Source organism: Triturus cristatus, chromosome 1_1, assembly GCF_964204655.1.
Source record: "Triturus cristatus chromosome 1_1, aTriCri1.1, whole genome shotgun sequence".
Classification (NCBI taxonomy): Eukaryota; Metazoa; Chordata; class Amphibia; order Caudata; family Salamandridae; genus Triturus; species Triturus cristatus.
Genome location: NC_140579.1, coordinates 169,267,584 through 169,285,523, shown reverse-complemented (window position 1 = coordinate 169,285,523; position 17,940 = coordinate 169,267,584). Strand labels below are relative to the sequence as shown.

At 48.4% G+C, this 17,940-nt stretch overlaps 2 protein-coding genes across 3 annotated transcripts in view; both read right to left on the bottom strand.

Annotated features, from left to right (window-relative positions):
* The window catches only part of LOC146869904 (syncytin-B-like), a 441,867-nt gene that overhangs the window by 8,551 nt on the left and 415,376 nt on the right, over nucleotides 1-17,940 (bottom strand). The gene's annotated exons all lie outside the window — the stretch shown is intronic.
* LOC146869905 (vesicle-fusing ATPase-like) overlaps nucleotides 1-17,940 on the bottom strand; it is a 1,998,451-nt gene that overhangs the window by 1,565,611 nt on the left and 414,900 nt on the right. The window lies entirely within an intron of this gene.

The following is a 17,940-nucleotide window of genomic DNA, read 5'->3' as shown; positions in this document are numbered from 1 at the left end:
TTAACCCTATCTCCTCACCTGTGAAATCCCACAACTTCGGGTCAACTGAATCTCTCAAATCATGCGGCAATTCTGCTTTTGTGAGAACCACAAACAGTTCTGCACACATGCTCATATTAGCCATTTTCAAATCATCATCATCATAGGTCTGCAGTTCCACACCTCTCGGAGTGCATGAGATGTTACAATTTAATTTGCACAAAAGATCACGGGCCAAAAGACAAACCGGACTTGTATTACACACCACGAACTGATGCTTATCCTTGAACGTCCCTATTCTAACAGGTAATGCATTTGTTAATCGGTTGGTCATTTTCTGATTATTGACACCCACTACTTGAATCGATTGCCCAGAAAGAGATCAGCTGGGGACCACATCTGTTCTTACTGTGGAGCACGCAGCTCCAGTATTTAATAAAAAGGTGACAGGATATCCATTCACATTGGCATCCACGAATGGCCCACTCTGATCTACATCCAATACTGTATCGAGAGGGTATTCTTCCTGTGCCCCCCTCTGGCACTCCAGAGGACCTTGAGATTGTTCGTATCTGTCTCGTATTTCAAAATACGGCATCTGCGGATATGTCTGATTATACATGGATATTCTGGGAGGCTGTGGCACCTGTACTTGTGGCTCTTAACCTCCATGGCACAAGTACATACCCTCCGTTCTGCACTTCTCTCATGGGAAAATTTGCGGTGGCTTTCATTCCTACCCCCTGAGGTGAAGAGGTACCTATTCAAGTCTTAGCACATTTCTTCTTGGCCCATCTCTCTTCCCATCTGTCTAGTGCTTTCGCATTCCTAGTACCAGTTCTCTTATCTGGGCTTTCAGCCCAACAGTTTGCTTTTCCTCCAACTCCTTGTCTGTATAATTTAATCTGCAAGACCCCTGCATCATCTTGTGTTTTTGTCAAATCAACATCATACCTTCGTGCTAACTGCCATAGGGCATCGTAAGCCCGCTTTGCCTTTCTTGTAGTATCTTTGGCCACAAATAACAGTTCATTTGGATCATAGGTCTCAATTCTCTCCAAAGGCACATTTCCTTCAACCACTTCATCTATTTCCACCTTTAATCGAATCACATCTAACATTGGTGCTTTTATTGCACTCTGAAACACTTTTGAATTCTTTCCCTTTCTACATCCTCTGTCACAACTTTGTGTTCTCCTTGGTATTGCTCCTTCTTCCCTCTTCGAGGCTGTACGAGCTTCTCTATCCCAGCTCCTACTCCTCCAATGATTACCTGAACACACAACCTGCGGCCCAAACAGTATCCTAGAAGGTTCTGCCCTCGTCCTTTCTTCTCTTGGCAACATTGTCTCTCTCACTGGTTGAACCCACATTCAGATATCCGACCTATACTTCGCAAAAATTTCTGTTGGTCTCCGTTCTGACCCACTGTCCATTCTTGATGGATCTGCAGTAGCAGGCAGTGGAGTACTATAAGCCACGGGTGCCTGTCCTAGACCTGTTCCCATATTGTGAGAAAGTGGCTCTGTATATACTGTTCCTTAATAGGTACAGGGTGTACAGAGTCCCCAGTCCCCCAGGGTTTGACAGAGGCTAAAGTTAGATATAACCTTACTCTCTAAAGTGGTAGCTTTGTCGAGCAGTAAGGCAGAATCAGAGGACAGTGTAAAGCATTTGTTGTACACAGTCAGCAAATGGTCTCACACATTCAATAACTGAACTCTAGGCCAATGGTTTATATATAAAAAATATATGCTTGTTTTTATTTTGAACCAACACTTGGATTTAAAATATACTTTCTCAGAAGGAGATGTGTCATATAAATACTTTGGCAATATGCAATTGACTTTTGTAAACAGTTACAAGTGGTTGCAATAGGCAACTATTTTAAACACAACAATGCATTGAGCTCAATAGAAAATTCAAGTTATTTGCAACAGATTACTTTTTAGATTACTTTTGGAATTCCAGGACTGGATCCTAGATTCAGTCCTGGGTCAGTACTCAGAATCAAGTGATGAAAGTCGACTTAATTACTGTAATGATTTTTAAACAATATTTGGCTATTTCAAAGAAAACAGTCAATGATTCCCTATGGAAGAAAATTCAAGTTGCAGGTACAGTATGTTCTTGTTACTTTTGTAATCCAGTACTGGGTGCCTAGACTCAGTACTGGGACCTTTATCCAAAACAGGTAAGTAATTACGTTTTCAGATATTATACGATTTTCGAAGAATATTTAAAGATTGCAGAAATTGACACTTAGAAGAAGTTTCACAGAAAAACAGTCAATGGTTTCCTATGGAAGAAAATTGGGTTACGGGTAAGTACAGTTGTAAGTATTTTTCAGAGTCAGTGCTGGGCACCAAGATCCAGCACTGGGAGCTCACCTAAGAGCAGGTGAGTAATATCGTTTTCGTTACTTGGCTGATTTTTGGTGAATATTTTAAGATTTGAAAAGTCCACACTTCAAAGAAATTTCAGGAAAAAGCCAGTCAATGTTACCCTATGAGGAAAATAGAGTTATCGGTTTAAGGGTAAGTATTCGACTGGCAGAGTTGAGGTTATGGGGATAGACTCAGGGGTCCCCCAGGGTCAGGTAGGTACGGTTGGTTCCCCCTCAGCGACTCTAGGGCGGCCGGGTGCAGAGTGAGTTAGGCCCAATGTTATCCTATGAGGGATAGGGGGCCTTGGTTGGTGGCTGCTGACTGGCAAGCCACGCGGCTGTGGGAGCTGGGCTCCTGGTCACTTACTCAGGGAAAGTGGGGAAGTAGGTAGGTGTAGAGGTTTCACTGCCAGGGCCACTCGGGCGGCTGGGTGCAGGGTGCTTTTGAGCCTTCGGGCGCTCAATTGATTTCAATGGGAAATCTCCGGTTTGGAAAAAGGCTGCAAGCTCGGGGACAAGGATTCTTCAGGTGCCACCACCACATCGAGAGGTAAGTTGGGTAGTTGGAGGATAGGTAGGTACCCCGGGATTGGGCACAGGGGGCCGCGGGGCGCCGCGTGCAGGGGTGCCTTTTGGTATCAAGAAATCTTACCCTCTGTTGATCGCGGTTGGGGGGGCACCTTGTTCTGAGGCTGCAGGCTCCTTCAGGAGTGTTGAGGGAGGTCCTTGGGTGCCGGACTCGGGGTCACAGTCGCCGTGGGGTCGTCCTCGTGGTCTTTGTCCACTCCAGCACTGGCCAGGCTTGGCTGGTGCAGAGTGTGCTGGGTTCACGGTTCCGGGATGCTGCCAGGGATTAGAGGTAGGTTTTGAGTAGAGCCTCTACTCATGGGAGTCCCAGGGGCTTAGAGCCAAAAGGTAGCCAGGTCCTCCGGGGTTTGTGAGGTTGCTGGCCACAAAAGATGCCGGGTTGGAGCAGGAGCAGGTTCGAGGGTCGACAAGCCGGTAGGGCTTGGGCCAAAGCAGTTGGTGTCTTCCTCTTTTTAGCAGCTGCAGCGCAGGTCTTCTTTCTTCTTGCTCTTCTTTGTAGTTTTGAATCTGGAATCTGGGGAAGGAAGGTTCAGGGTGCCCCTAAATACTAGATTTAGGGGCGTTACAGGTAGGTGAAGTACAGGTCCCAATGGGTCCCTGTCCTGGGGTGGGTACACCCCCTATCCTGCCTCTCTCCTGTGGGAGGGGGGCAGTAGCCTAGTCCTGATAGGGTAGGGCTCCCCATCTTCAAGATGGCGAGAGCCCGGAGATGTGCTTCACCTCGCCTCCCCCACCTGAGGGGTGGGGCTGGCAGGCTGGCACATCCCTTGTCCTTATTTGGGGTTTCTGGCCAAAGCTTCCCGCCAGAGTGGGGGGTTGCAGTGGCCTGGGGAAGCTCACAGAGGCGGCATGCCTTTGAAGCTTCCCCCTGCGCATCCTGGGGATGGAGATTTAGCACCTCGCCCCGGATGTGCATTGTTGCAGGCCCAGGAGAGCAGGGGCTCTCCTACCCAGGGGTCCAGCAACATGTCTGCTGGGTGGCAGCCTAGGCAGCCTCAGAGCAGACGTGGATTGTAGGTTAGGTTTAAGGGGGCACCTCTAAGATGCCCTCTGGCGTGCTTGGTACATTAAATCCCACACTGGCATCAGTGTGGGTTTAATTTGCTGAGAAGTTTGATACCAAACTTCTCAGTCTTTAGTGTTACCATTATGGTGCTGTGGAGCTCGTGTTTGACAAGCTCTCAGCACCATGTACTCTTAAATGGCAGCACTGCACCTACAGTGCTTAGGAATGGACCTGGGCACTGTAGGGGTACAGGGCTCCTGCTCCTGTGCCCACACCATTGGCATAAGGCACCCAGCTAGAGGGGTGGATGATGTATGCCATGGGGTAGGTGATGGACATGGCACACAGGGACGTGTGTCATGTCGACTTTGTTTTTGTCTTGCACCCAAACACTCAGCCTGCAAAGGCAGTGTGTGTGTGTAAGAGTACAGGGCCTCTAAGGGTGGCACAAGGAGTGCTGCAGCCCTTAGAGGCCTTTACTGGTCACAAGGCCCTGGGTACCTAGGGTACCATTTACCAGGGGCTGACATGTGGTCAGGGTTTGCCAATTTGGGTTTGGTTTGTTTTAGGGAAGGAACACAGGCCCTGGGCACCTGATTGGCAGAAGCCCAGGGCACAACAAGGAAAAGTGCATCGGCTGTTAGGCAAAAAAAAGGAGGGGGTTACCATTATGGTGCTGTGGAGTTCGTGTTTGACGAGCTCTCAGCACCATGTACTTTTAAATGGCAGCACCGCACTTACAGTACCCAGGAATGGACCTGGGTACTGTAGGAGCACAGGGCTCCTACTCCTGGGCCCACACCATTGGCATAGGGCACCCAGCTAGAGGGGTGGCTGATACATGCCATGGCAGTGTAGGTGATGGGCATGGCACACAGGCATGTGTGCCATGTCGACTCTTTGTTTTGTCTTGCACCCAGACACCCAGCCTGCAAGGGCAGTGTGTGTGTGTAAGGGTACAGGGCCTCTAAGGGTGGCATAATGAGTGCTGCAGCCCTTAGAGGCCTTCCCTGGTCACAAGGCCCTCGGTACCTAGGGTACCATTTACCAGGGCTGACATGTGGCCAGGGTTTGCCAATTTGGGTTTTGTGTGTTTAGGGAAGAAACATAGGCCCTGGGCACCTGGTTGGCAGGAGTCCAAGGCACACTCAGTCAAAGTACATTCAACAATTCAGCAAAAAGTGGGGGCATACCATGCAAGAAAGATGGCACTTTCTCACACAACTCCCCCCCCCCCCCCCCCTCCCAAACGAAAGGTGATGAGACTAACCTTGCCCTATGGAGTCTTCATTGTCTAAGTGGAAGAACCTGGAAAGTCCATCTGCATTGGCATGGGCAGTCCCTGGTCTGTGTTCCACTTCAAAGTCCATTTCCCGTAGGGAGGATTGACCACCTTAGTAGTTCTGGATTTTCCCCTTTCATCTGCATTAGCCATCTGAGAGGTCTGTGGTCAGTTTGAACCAGGAAGTGAGTACCAAACAAGTATGGCCTCAACTTCTTCAGGGACCAAACCACAGCAAAGGCCTCCCTCTCAATGGCACTCCAATGCTGCTCTCTGGGGAGTAGCCTCCTGCTTATAAAAGCAACAGGTTGGTCTTGGCCTTCATCATTGGTCTGGGATAGGACTGCTCCTATCCCTAGCACAGAGGCATCAGTCTGCACTATGAACTGCTTGGCATAATCTGGAGCTTTTAGAATTGGTGCTGAGCACATTGCTTCTTTTAGGGTGTCAAAAGCCTTTTGGCAACCAACTGTCCAGTTAACCTTCTTGGGCATCTTCTTGGAGGTGAGTTCTGTGAGGGGGGTCACAATGGACCCATACACCTTCACAAACCTCCTGTAGTATCCAGTCAAGCCAAGGAATGCCCTGACTTGGGTCTGGGTTGTTGGAGCTATCCAGTCCATGATGGCCTGGATCTTGGGTTGTAAGGGCTGTACCTGGCCTCCACCTACAAGGTGGCCCAAGTACAACACAGTGCCCTGCCCTATCTGGCATTTGGATGCCTTGATAGTGAGACCTGCATTGTGCAGAGCCTCTAAAACTTTTCCAAGGTGGATCAGGTGATCCTGCCAGGTGGAGCTAAAGACAGCAATATCATCAAGATAAGCTGAACTAAAGGACTCCAGCCCAGCCAGGACATGGTGCACCAGCCTCTGGAAAGTGGCAGAGGCATTCCTTAACCCAAAGGGCATCACAGGAAACTGATGATGCCCATCAGGGGTGGAGAATGCTGTCTTTTCTTTTGCTCCTGGGGCCATGCCAATCTGCCAGTACCCTGCAGTTAAGTCAGAGGGACTGAGGAATTGGGCAGCCCCTAATTTATCTATCAGCTCATTTGCTCTTGGGATAGGGTGAGCATCTGTCTTGGTGACAGAGTTGAGCCCTCTATAGTCCACACAGAACCTCAACTCTCTCTTTTCATCTTGTTGAGGTTTGGGGACCAGAACCACTGGGCTGGCCCAGGGGCTCTCAGAGGGTTCAATGACCCCTAACTCCAGCATCTTGCTAACCTCAGCTTTGATGCTCTCCTTGACTTGGTCTGACTGTCGATAGATTTTGTTTTTGACAGGTGCACTGTCACCAGTGTCCACATCATGGGTACACCAGTTTGTCAGACCAGAGGTCAGGGAAAAGAGGCTAGCATACTGCTGCAAGACTTGCTTGCAGTCAGTCTACTGTTGGGCAGAGAGGGTGTCTGAGAAGATCACACCATCTACTGACCCATCTTTTGGGCTGTAGGAGAGGAGGTCAGGGAGAGGTTCACTCTCTGCTTCCTGCTCCTCATCAGTCACCATCAGCATGGTGATGTCAGCCCTGTCATTGTAGAGCTTGAGGCGGTTCACATGGATGACCCTCTTGGGTGTCCTGCTAGTGCCCAGGTCAACTAGATAGGTGACCTCACTCTTTCTTTCTAGGATAGGGTAAGGGCCACTCCATGTATCTTGGAGAGCCCTTGGTGCCACTGGCTCCAAAACCCACACCTGTTGCCCAGGTTGAAATTCAACCAGTGCAGCTTTTTGGTCACACCAGTGCTTCTGGAGCTCCTGGCTGGCCTCAAGGTTCTTGGATGCTTTTTCCATGTACTCAGCCATTCTGGACCTTAGGCCATGCACATAGTCCACTATGTCTTGTTTGAGCTCTTGAAGAGGCCTCTCCCAGCCCTCTTTTACAAGACAAAGTGGTCCCCTTACAGGATGACCAAACAGAAGTTCAAAGGGTGAGAAACCTACTCCCTTCTGTGGTACCTCCCTGTAAGCGAAAAGCAGGCATGGTAACAGGACATCCCATCTCCTTTTGAGTTTTTCAGGGAGACCCATGATCATACCTTTCAATGTCTAGTTGAATCTCTCAACAAGGCCATTTATTTGTGGGTGGTAGGGTGTAGTAAACTTGTACTGCACTCCACACTCCTTCCACATGTGTGTTAGGTAAGCAGACATGAAGTTGGAACCTCTGTCTGAAACCACCTCCTTAGGAAACCCCACTCTGGTGAAGACACCCAGGAGGGCCTTGGCTACTGCAGGAGCTGTAGTAGTCCTAAGTGGAATTGCTTCAGGGTACCTAGTGGCATGATCCACTACCACTAGAATAAATTTGTTCCCTGAGGCTGTGTGAGGTTCAAGTGGACCCACAATGTCCACTCCTACCCTTTGAAAGGGGACCCCCACCACTGGTAGTGGGATGATGGGGGCCTTTGGGTAGCCACCTGTCTTGCCACCGGCTTGACAGGTAACACAGGAGCTGACAAACCCCTTCACCTTTTGGTGCATCTGGGGCCAGTAAAAGTGGCTCACTAGCCTTTCCCAAGTTTTGGATTGCCCCAGATGTCCAGCTAGGGGGACATCATGAGCCAAAGTTAGGAGGAACTCCCTGTACTTCTGTGGCACTACCACCCACCTGGTGGCTCCAGGAGTGGGGTTTCTTGCCTCAGCATACAGTAATCCCTCTTCCCAATAAGCTCTGTGGGTACCACCGACATCTCCCCTTGCTTCTGAAACAGCTTGCTGCCTCAGGCTTTCAAGAGTGGGACAGTCTCGCTGACCCTGGCACAGCTCTTCCCTAGAGGGTCCCCCTGGGCCCAAGAGTTCAACCTGGTAAGGGTCAAGCTCCATGGACTCAGTTCCCTCAGGGGTATCCAAATCCTCTCCCTGGGGAGAGGGGTCCTGAATGTTTTGCTGTGTAGAAGCTGGTTCCCTAGTCTTCTTTCCTTTACTCTTGGTTGGCTGGGCCATTATTTCAGGCCCCAGACCTACTTTTTCACCCTTCCTCTTGCTCTGTGCTCTGGTTTGCACACACACCAATTCAGGGATGCCCAGCATGGCCGCATGGGCCTTTAGCTCAACCTCAGCCCAGGCTGAGGTTTCCAGATCATTTCCAAGCAGACAGGCAGCTGGCAACTTTGGAGAGACCACTACCTGTTTCAGGCCAGTAACCCCCCCTCAGCCTAATGTTACCATGGCCATGGGATAACTAGTGGTGACACTGTCAGCGTTGGTGACTGGGTAAGACTTCCCAATCAAGTATTGCTCAGGGGAAACCAGTGTGTCTTTCACCATAGTGACACTGGCACCTGTATCCCTCAGAGCTTCTACCCTAGTTCCATTCACCCAGGGGTACTGTAAGTATTTCTTTAAGTTGGGGGGGCACACAGCTACAGTGGCAAACTCCACTTCTCCCAAGGAAGCTAGACTTGCTTCAGTGTGTTCCCAGATTTGCTCAGGGTACACCTCTGATCCCATTGTATACTTGCTGCCCCAGGAGTATCTGTACTGGGTGCCTTAGGGGCTTTGTTGTGGGAGCAAGCTACAGTTAGGTGTCCTGACTTCTTACAGTTATTACACCAGGCCTTTAAGGGATCAAAGTTTTTCCCCTTATAGGGTTGAGGCACATAGGGAGTAGTTTGGGTCCCACCCACCTGAACAGGTTTTTGTGGCTCTTTGGAAGACTCAAACTTTTTATCTTGGGGATTCTCACCACCTTTCCCCTGGGGAGGTTTTGTGACCACTTTCTTTTGGTCACCCCCAGTGGCTGTCCTGGTCACCCTAGTCTTGACCCAGTGGTCTGCCTTCTTTCCCAATTCTTGGGGAGAAATTAGACCTAGGTCTACCAAATGCTGATGCAACTTTTCATTTGGTGCAGTTACTCAATATATGTTCCTTCATGAATAAATTGTACAATCCAGTAAAATCCAGCACACCATGTCCAGCTAACCAACCATCCAGTGTCTTCACTGAGAAGTCTACAAAATCAATCCAGGACTGGGCCTGGGTTTTGTGAGCCCCCCCCTGAATCTAATTCTATACTCCTCAGTGGTGAATCCAAATCCCTCAATCAGAGCTTTCTTCATGAGGTCATAGGATCCTGCTTCTGGCCCAGAAAGGGTCGGAAGCCTGTCTCTGCAGTTACCAGAGAACAGTTCCCACAGGAGTGCCCCCCAGAGAGGTTTCCTTACTTTTCTGATATCACAAGCCCTCTCAAAGGCTGTGAACCATTTGGTGATATCATCACCTTCCTCAAATTTAGGGACAATCCCTTTGGGGATTTTAAGGTCAGAAGTTTCCTCCCTATCCTTATTTTTATTATTGCTGCCACCATTGATGGGTGCTAAACCCATCTCTCTCCTTTCTTTTTCTAGAGCCAGGAGCCTGGACTCTAGCTCTAGGCTTCTGGCCAGCCTCATAAGGCTGTCCTCTTCACTGGTGGGTCCCCCAGTGTTCTCTCTGGTACCAGAGTCACCTGTGTAATCTCTAGGTGCCCAGATGCTAATCCTTGGATTGAAGAGTATGGGTGCCCTCTCCTCCCTAGGGGATAGTATGGGGGGGGTTATTGTCAACCTCCTCTGCTTCCCCTTCCTCATCTGACTGGCCATCACCATGTTCAGATGGGTGGTCCTTAGCATACTCAGCCAAGATCTCCTGGAGCCCTAGTTTGGTTGGATGCAGGCCCATCGGTAAATTTTTAAGTTTGCATAGGGACCTCAATTCCTTGAAAGACAAGTGTAAGTAAGGTGTGAGGTCGAGCTCCTCCACCAGGTCCATGTTATTATTGTCACTAACAGCTGGGTTTGTTTGAGTCATTCTAACCTGACAGTTCTAATCCTCTACCCTGACTATAGTGACTTATTTTTCTAAAATTCTAATGGGACTTAAGCAAGGCCCTAGCAAGACTTTTAGTGATTTTCGAAAAGACCAATCAGAATTCTAAAGGCAATTTTAAGAGTTCTGTCGTGTGATCAGATGGTAACCAAGTAGTCCAACAAATGCAGGTTTGTATCCCACCGCTGATCCACCAAGGTGAGAAAGTATATACTGTTCCTTAATAGGTACAGGGTGTACAGAGTCCACAGTCCCCCAGGGTTTTACAGAGGCTAAAGTTAGATATAACCTTACTCTCTAAAGTGGTAGCTTGGTCGAGCAGTAAGGCAGTATCAGAGGACAGTGTAAAGCATTTGTTGTACACACTCAGTCAGCAAATGGTCTCACACACTCAAAACTGAACTCTAGGCCAATGGTTTATATATAAAAAATATATGCTTGTTTTATTTTAGAACCAACACTTGGATTTAAAATATACTTTCTCAGAAGGAGATGTTTCATATAAATACTTTTGCAATATGCAATTGACTTTTGTAAACAGTTACAAGTGGTTGCAATAGGCAACTCTATTTTAAACACAACAATGCATTGAGCTCAATGGAAAATTCAAGTTATTTGCAACAGATTACTTTTTAGATTACTTTTGGAATTCCAGGACTGGATCCTAGATTCAGTCCTGGGTCAGTACTCAGAATCAAGTGATGAAAGTCGACTTAATTACTGTAATGATTTTTAAACAATATTTAGCTATTTTAAAAGTTGACAGAAAATATTTCAAAGTAAACAGTCAATGATTGCCTATGGAAGAAAATTCAAGTTGCAGGTACAGTATGTTCTCGTTACTTTTGTAATCCAGTACTGGGTGCCTAGACTCAGTACTGGGACCTTTATCCAAAACAGGTAAGTAATTACGTTTTCAGATATTATACGATTTTTGAAGAATATTTAAAGATTGCAGAAATTGACACTTAGAAGAAATTTCACAGAAAAACAGTCAATGATTTCCTATGGAAGAAAATTGGGTTACGGGTAAGTACAGTTGTAAGTATTTTTCAGAGTCAGTGCTGGGCACCAAGATCCAGCACTGGGAGCTCCCCTAAGAGCAGGTGAGTAATTTCGTTTTCGTTACTCGGCTGATTTTTGGTGAATATTTTAAGATTTGAAAAGTCCACACTTCAAAGAAATTTCAGGAAAAAGCCAGTCAATGTTACCCTATGAGGAAAATAGAGTTATCGGTTTAAGGGTAAGTATTCGACTGGCAGAGTTGAGGTTCTGGGCATAGACTCAGGGGTCCCCCAGGGTCAGGTAGGTACGATTGGTTCCCCCTCAGCGACTCTAGGGCGGCCGGGTGCAGAGTGAGTTAGGCCCAATGTTATCCTATGAGGGATAAGGGGCCTTGGTTGGTGGCTGCTGACTGGCAAGCCACGCGGCTGTGGGAGCTGGGCTCCTGGTCACTTACTCAGGTAAAGTGGGGAAGTAGGTAGGTGTAGATGTTTCACTGCCAGGGCCACTCGGGCAGCTGGGTGCAGGGTGCTTTTGAGCCTTCGGGCGCTCAATTGATTTCAATGGGAAATCTCCGGTTTGGAAAAAGGCTGCAAACTCGGGGACGAGGACTCTTCAGGTGCCACCACCACTTCGAGAGGTAAGTCGGGTAGTTGGAGGATAGGTAGGTACCCCGGGATTGGGCACAGGGGGCTGCGGGGCGCCGCATGCAGGGGTGCCTTTTGGTGTCGGGAAATCTTACCCTCTGTTGATCGCGGTTGGGGGGGCACCTTGTTCTGAGGCTGCAGGCTCCTTCAGGAGTGTCGAGGGAGGTCCTTGGGTGCCGGACTCGGGGTCACATTCACCGTGGGGTCGTCCTCGTGGTCTTTGTCCACTCCGGCACTGGCCAGGCTTGGCTGGTGCAGAGTGTGCTGGGTTCGCGGTTCCAGGCTGCTGCCAGGGATTAGAGGTAGGTTTTGAGTAGAGCCTCTTCTCATGGGAGTCCCAGGGGCTGAGAGCCAAAGGGTAGCCAGGTGCTCCGGGGTTTGTGAGGTTGCTGGCCACAAGAGATGCCGGGTTGGAGCAGGAGCAAGTTCGAGGGTCGACAGGCCGGTAGGGCTGGGGCCAAAGCAGTTGGTGTCTTCCTCAAATTTCAAATTTATTTATTATGTTTTGGCTCTCAAAGAGGGCCACATAAGCATGTACAAACAAAACAACACAGTCATCAACAATACAAAAATCATAAAACATAGTATTCAAATCGTAATAGGTACACTGCAAACCAGCAATCCCACATGGCCAGGCCGGCACAATCTTCCAGAGAATTTAATAAATATCTAAAAATCCTTTAAAAAAGTTAAAAACATAGGCACAAAACATTTCATTTGGTGGGCAATAAAGTGCATGAAGAAAATCTTGTAAAGTGACAATGCTAAGGCGAAGACAAATTACTTTAAGCCATCTCTTGCGCAAGCTTCGTAACATAGGACAAATCAAAAGTACATGTATACAGTCCTGATTATTTAATTTACATAGGTTGCACAACGGTGAAGTGCCGTACCATTTAGACAACAACACATTAAGAGGGATTAAGTCATAACGTAATAAAAACCAAAACCTACGAATCCCATGTGGGAGATTCCACTGGGCATACGGTTGGGGCTGTTTCAACCTATAGGAGGAGACCAGCAGCTCCACATTCCTTTTATCTCCAACTGTTTTTATGTCGGATTGAAAACAATACTCCCACGAGGCCTCCCTAAGGACCTGCTTTAACTGCGTGGGAGAGTAGGAGAAAAGAGCGCTTTCATCCAATCTAAGGATATTCACAGCCCTTCTAAAATTGTTAACAAGTTTAGAGAACTCCTTAAAATTGCCCAAAAGTTCATTTTTGAGTAGGACTCGCAGGGTTCCTTCTCTCGCTCTGGCTAAGTTGGCGACCCACCTTATTAAGGCACACAGCCCCTGAACCCAGGCACTTCTGAGTCCGAAATCCAGCCTACACGCAGCCAGTGAACAAGCATTATTAAAATTCGAGAGGGATCTTAGGAGTTTTCCCTCGGTCTTATTGCAAAAGTCCCAATATTTTATCTCAATTATTTCTATACCGTACAAGATGGTTGCGGGGATTTTAGCTCTAAATACTTCTAGAAGACTAGAGAAATGTCTTTTCCCCGTTGCCAGGTATAGGGACTTTAACCCATTACCTTGGGCAAGAGCTTTGCAGGAGCAATGCTCTATATGAGAATTCTCGCTCATGTTGGATGAGAATATTTTCCCTAAAAACGTATAACAAGTTACGACCTCCAATCTAAGCCCTCCGATGGCCCAACCGAAATTTGTAGAGCGACATTTCTTCCTACCCGCAATACACATCACTTTACTTTTATTAATATTGATCTTCATATAATGCTCGCCAGCAAAGTCCTGAAGAGCCTGAAGCCTGTTGGCCAGACCCGCAGGAGTTAAATCGAGCAATAAAACATCATCGGCATACATCAGACAGGCTATTGGCACCCCTCCTATCAACGGTGCGATCCCCTCACTACGGGACACAGCTGCAGGGAGGTCAGTTGTATATAGGGAGAACAACAGGGGCGCCAATAAGCAGCCCTGTTTAAGGCCATTCTGAGATGGTATTTTAGCCGACAACCCCCTTTCACCCCCCATTAAGACCCTACACCAGGTCTCAGTGTGTAGAGCCCGTACCAAGTCCAGTAGGGGAGGAGGGACACCCATCCCCATCAATTTTCTCCACAGCGTACCCCGATCCACTTTATCGAACGCTGTGGAGAAGTCTATGAAAGCGGCATATACAACACCCCCTCTAACCTGGACATATTTATCAGTAATAACCTGAAGGGCTGTAAGGTTATCCAGAGTGCCATGTTCCCTACGGAAGCCAGTCTGTTCCAGCGGCAAAATGTTGCGCTCCTCAACCCAATCGGAGAGAGATCTCAGGAGACATTTCGCAAAGACCTTTCCGATGGAGTCGAGGAGCGCAATCATGCGATAGTTACTGGGGTTGTCCCTTGCTCCCTTTTTGAAGATAGGGACCAGAATGCTTCCCCTCCACGATGCAGGGACACATTTAGAAAAATGGCATGCCCTAAACAGGGGATACAAGATTTTACTCCAGGTTGAAGGGTCTTGTTTTAGGACCGTCATCGGGAGCTCATCCGGTCCCATAGCCCCAGAGGATCTCATGTTTTTTATAGCCAACTCGATGTCCTTCTCAGAGGGAGAGAAGACTGAGGCCTCAGGTGCGACATGCATGAAATTATCCACACCCATGGTCCCAATTCCTGCATACAATTCTCGGATGTGAGAGGACCATAGATCTTCGGATATAGCTACGGGAGTAGGAGAGTGACGCGTACCACATCCTTTCCCGATTATTGCCCAAAAATCTTTACTGTTGCCTTGAGCAGCAGATTCCCTTAATTTGATCCATACTTCATCCTCCCTGTCCCTTTTAATTTTTCGCTTAAGTCTGCTTCTCTTTCTTTTTAACCTAGCAATATCTTTCCCACGTTCCAATATCCTTTCAAGGTACTGTGCCCGGATAAGTTTGTTTAATTCCCTATTCAGCTTATGGAGAGTTAGAGGAACTACCTCTCCTTTTTTCTTAGGGGGAACAGTTTTATTAGCATTCAATAAAATTTTTGCCATGAGTTCCTCAAAACAAATTATTTCATTTCCGTTCCACTCTTCTAATTCCCTAAGGGTATCGGTCAGTAACTCCTGGACCCCATTAATGGCAGCGTTATTCCAGAAGCATCTTCCAGATGACGATTGGAAGGTAGCCTCCCTGCCCTTTAGCGACCAGGACGCCGTATTCATAGAGTTTAATGCAATTAATAATGACAGTATACTATGGTCGCTCAGGGTCGTGGGTGGTGTCTTCCTCTTTTTAGCAGCTGCAGGGCAGGTCTTCTTTCTTCTTGCTCTTCTTTGTAGTTTTGAATCTGGAATCTGGGGAAGGAAGGTTCAGGGTGCCCCCAAATACTAGATTTAGGGGCGTTACAGGTAGGTGAAGGGCAGGGACCAATGGGTCCCTGTCCTGGGGTGGGTACACCCCTTATCCTGCCTCTCTCCTGTATGAGGGGGGCAGTAGCCTAGTCCTGATAGGGTAGGGCTCCCCATCTTCAAGATTGCGAGAGCCCGGAGATGTGCTTCACCTCGCCTCCCCCACCTGAGGGGTGGGGTTGGCAGGCTGGCACATCCCCTGTCCTTATTTGGGGTTTCCGGCCAAAGCTTCCCGCCAGAGTGGGGGGTTGCAGTGGCCTGGGGAAGCTCACAGAGGCCTTTGAAGCTTCCCCCTGCCCATCCTGGGGGAGGAGATTTAGCACCTTGCCCAGGATGTGCATTGTTGCAGGCCCAGGAGAGCAGGGGCTCTCCTACCCAGGGGTCCAGCAACATGTCTGCTGGGTGGCAGCCTAGGCAGCCTCAGAGCAGACGTGGATTGTAGGTTAGGTTTAAGGGGGCACCTCTAAGATGCCCTCTGGGGTGCTTGGTACATTAAATCCCACACTGGCATTAGTGCGGGTTTAATGTGCTGAGAAGTTTGATACCAAACTTCTCAGCCTTTAGTGTTGCCATTATGGTGCTGTGGAGCTCGTGTTTGACGAGCTCTCAGCACCATGTGCTCTTAAATGGCAGCACTGCACTTACAGTGCTCAGGAATGGACCTGGGCACTGTAGGGGCACAGGGCTCCTGCTCCTGTGCCCACACCATTGGCATAAGGCACCAAGCTAGAGGGGTGGCTGATGTATGCCATGGCAGTGTAGGTGATGGGCATGGCACACAGGGATGTGTGTCATGTCGACTTTGTTTTTGTCTTGCACCCAAACACTCAGCCTGCAAAGGCAGTGTATGTGTGTGTAAGGGTACAGGGCCTCCAAGGGTGGCGCAAGGAGTGCTGCAGCCCTTAGAGGCCTTCCCTGGTCACAAGGCCCTGGGTACCTAGGGTACCATTTACCAGGGGCTGACATGTGGCCAGGGTTGCCAATTTGGGTTTGGTTTGTTTTAGGGAAGGAACATAGGCCCTGGGCATCTGATTGGCAGGTGTCCAGGGCACACTCAGTCAAAGTACATTCAGCAATTCAGCAAAAAGTGGGGGCATACCATGCAAGAAAGATAGCACTTTCTCACACATATGTGTGAGACTCCCTTCCAGATATTGTCTCTTCCCTATCCCCTGTATACTGTTGACTATCATTTGGTCTCTCTGCAGGGGTATATATGGGGACCACTGGTCCAATTGTGACTGGCACTGACAAAGCATCTGACAACTGCATATTCCCTGCAGGTTGTGCGGATTCATAATTAGGGTATCTCATTCCCCCTGGCCCTCCTGGAATCTGTACTATTGCTATTTTTCCCCTGACTCCTGTTGACTGTTCCTCCAATCCCGTCTGCTCTGCTCTCACTGTCTCGTCTGGTGGTTGCGATCTCTCCATCTCCGACTTAAAGTCACAAGGAGGACGTCGTTCTGCTAAGAGCCCGTCAAGGAAACTATCGTCTGTATCACTGTCCTCGTTTGCCTAACTCTTTTCCTTTGACTTGCCTGCTAACAATCGAAAGGGGTACAAGTGCTCTCCTTCTATGGTGTCTACATGCCATCCTTTCAACTGCGTATCCCATCTGGCATCTTGATATGCCTTCATCGCATTCCTCATTCGTCCCTTTGAAGCCTCTTGTTTCTTTGCTAATGCAGCTCTCATCCAAGCGTCTAATGCCTCAAATTGTGTGGCTCGAGGTGGAGGTTTAAGGGCGCCATCACCCCCCTCCGCTGGTACAGAACCTCCATACAAAATGACCCATAATGAGGGAAAGCCAATTCCCCTTCATTCTCTGTAATTTTATGCCAATTCTGAAGCCAAACGATTGTATGCAAGCTCACATTCGTTGCCATATAATGTGCAGGGGTATCCTCCGGTGGACCTCCCCTACCCGAGTCACCAACCCTCTATCGCCTCTGCACAAATCTCTCAACACCCAAAAACAACGCATCATGAAAATTGATCAAATTGCAACCCACAAACCAATATTCGACTATGAATGCAGAGCAACCAATCCCTGCGCAGCGCTACACCAAACTACCAATCCCAGCGCGGCGCGCGCTGACGTCACTGCTCACTCCTTGCAGCAGTTCACCCGCCTTTACACTTTCGCTTCGTACACTCGCTCACACATCCGCTTCTACAAGTAACTGTATAACCCAAATTTATTAACCAAGTAACCGGTCCTACCACACTCACAATAACTTACAGTTACAAAGCAAGTAATTGTCTGTCCACTAAAAGAGCGATAGAATACTCACGCAAGAACATGCATCTGCTGTGACCCCCGATCTGCGTTGGTCACTTAATCACTGCGATCTACCCCCCAGCACCTGGGGTTTCACACAGCGAATTATTCCCACTCACACAAAGTTCCCTAACACAAGTGAACAGTCGATAGCGCTTCACGACTCCCACAGTTTACTCAGACAATTACAGTACAATACTATCCCGGGATCTTGGACTTCTCTTGAGCCTGTTCACCAAATTACCTGATCCACACGTTTTCGGACCAGTACCAATAACCTCAATCCATTCATTCATAGACTTTATTTCGGCCTCAATCACTCAACATGCATTCCAACTCCGCAAAATATCACACAAATAAAACACACCGCAATCTAACACACCTCACACAACCGTTCATACTCACGCCACTCCTGTTTCCGCCGCACCCTCCATGTCTGCCGGTCTCCGCCACTCGTCGCCGATATTCCGTTCGCCGCATTCAAACCTCTATTCTTCCTACTCTACACCACATTTCTCTTTTCCCTCACCTTTAAAGGTAAACCATCCTCTGCTACCATTTGATTACGCTAAATTGCACCCCTGTCTTCTT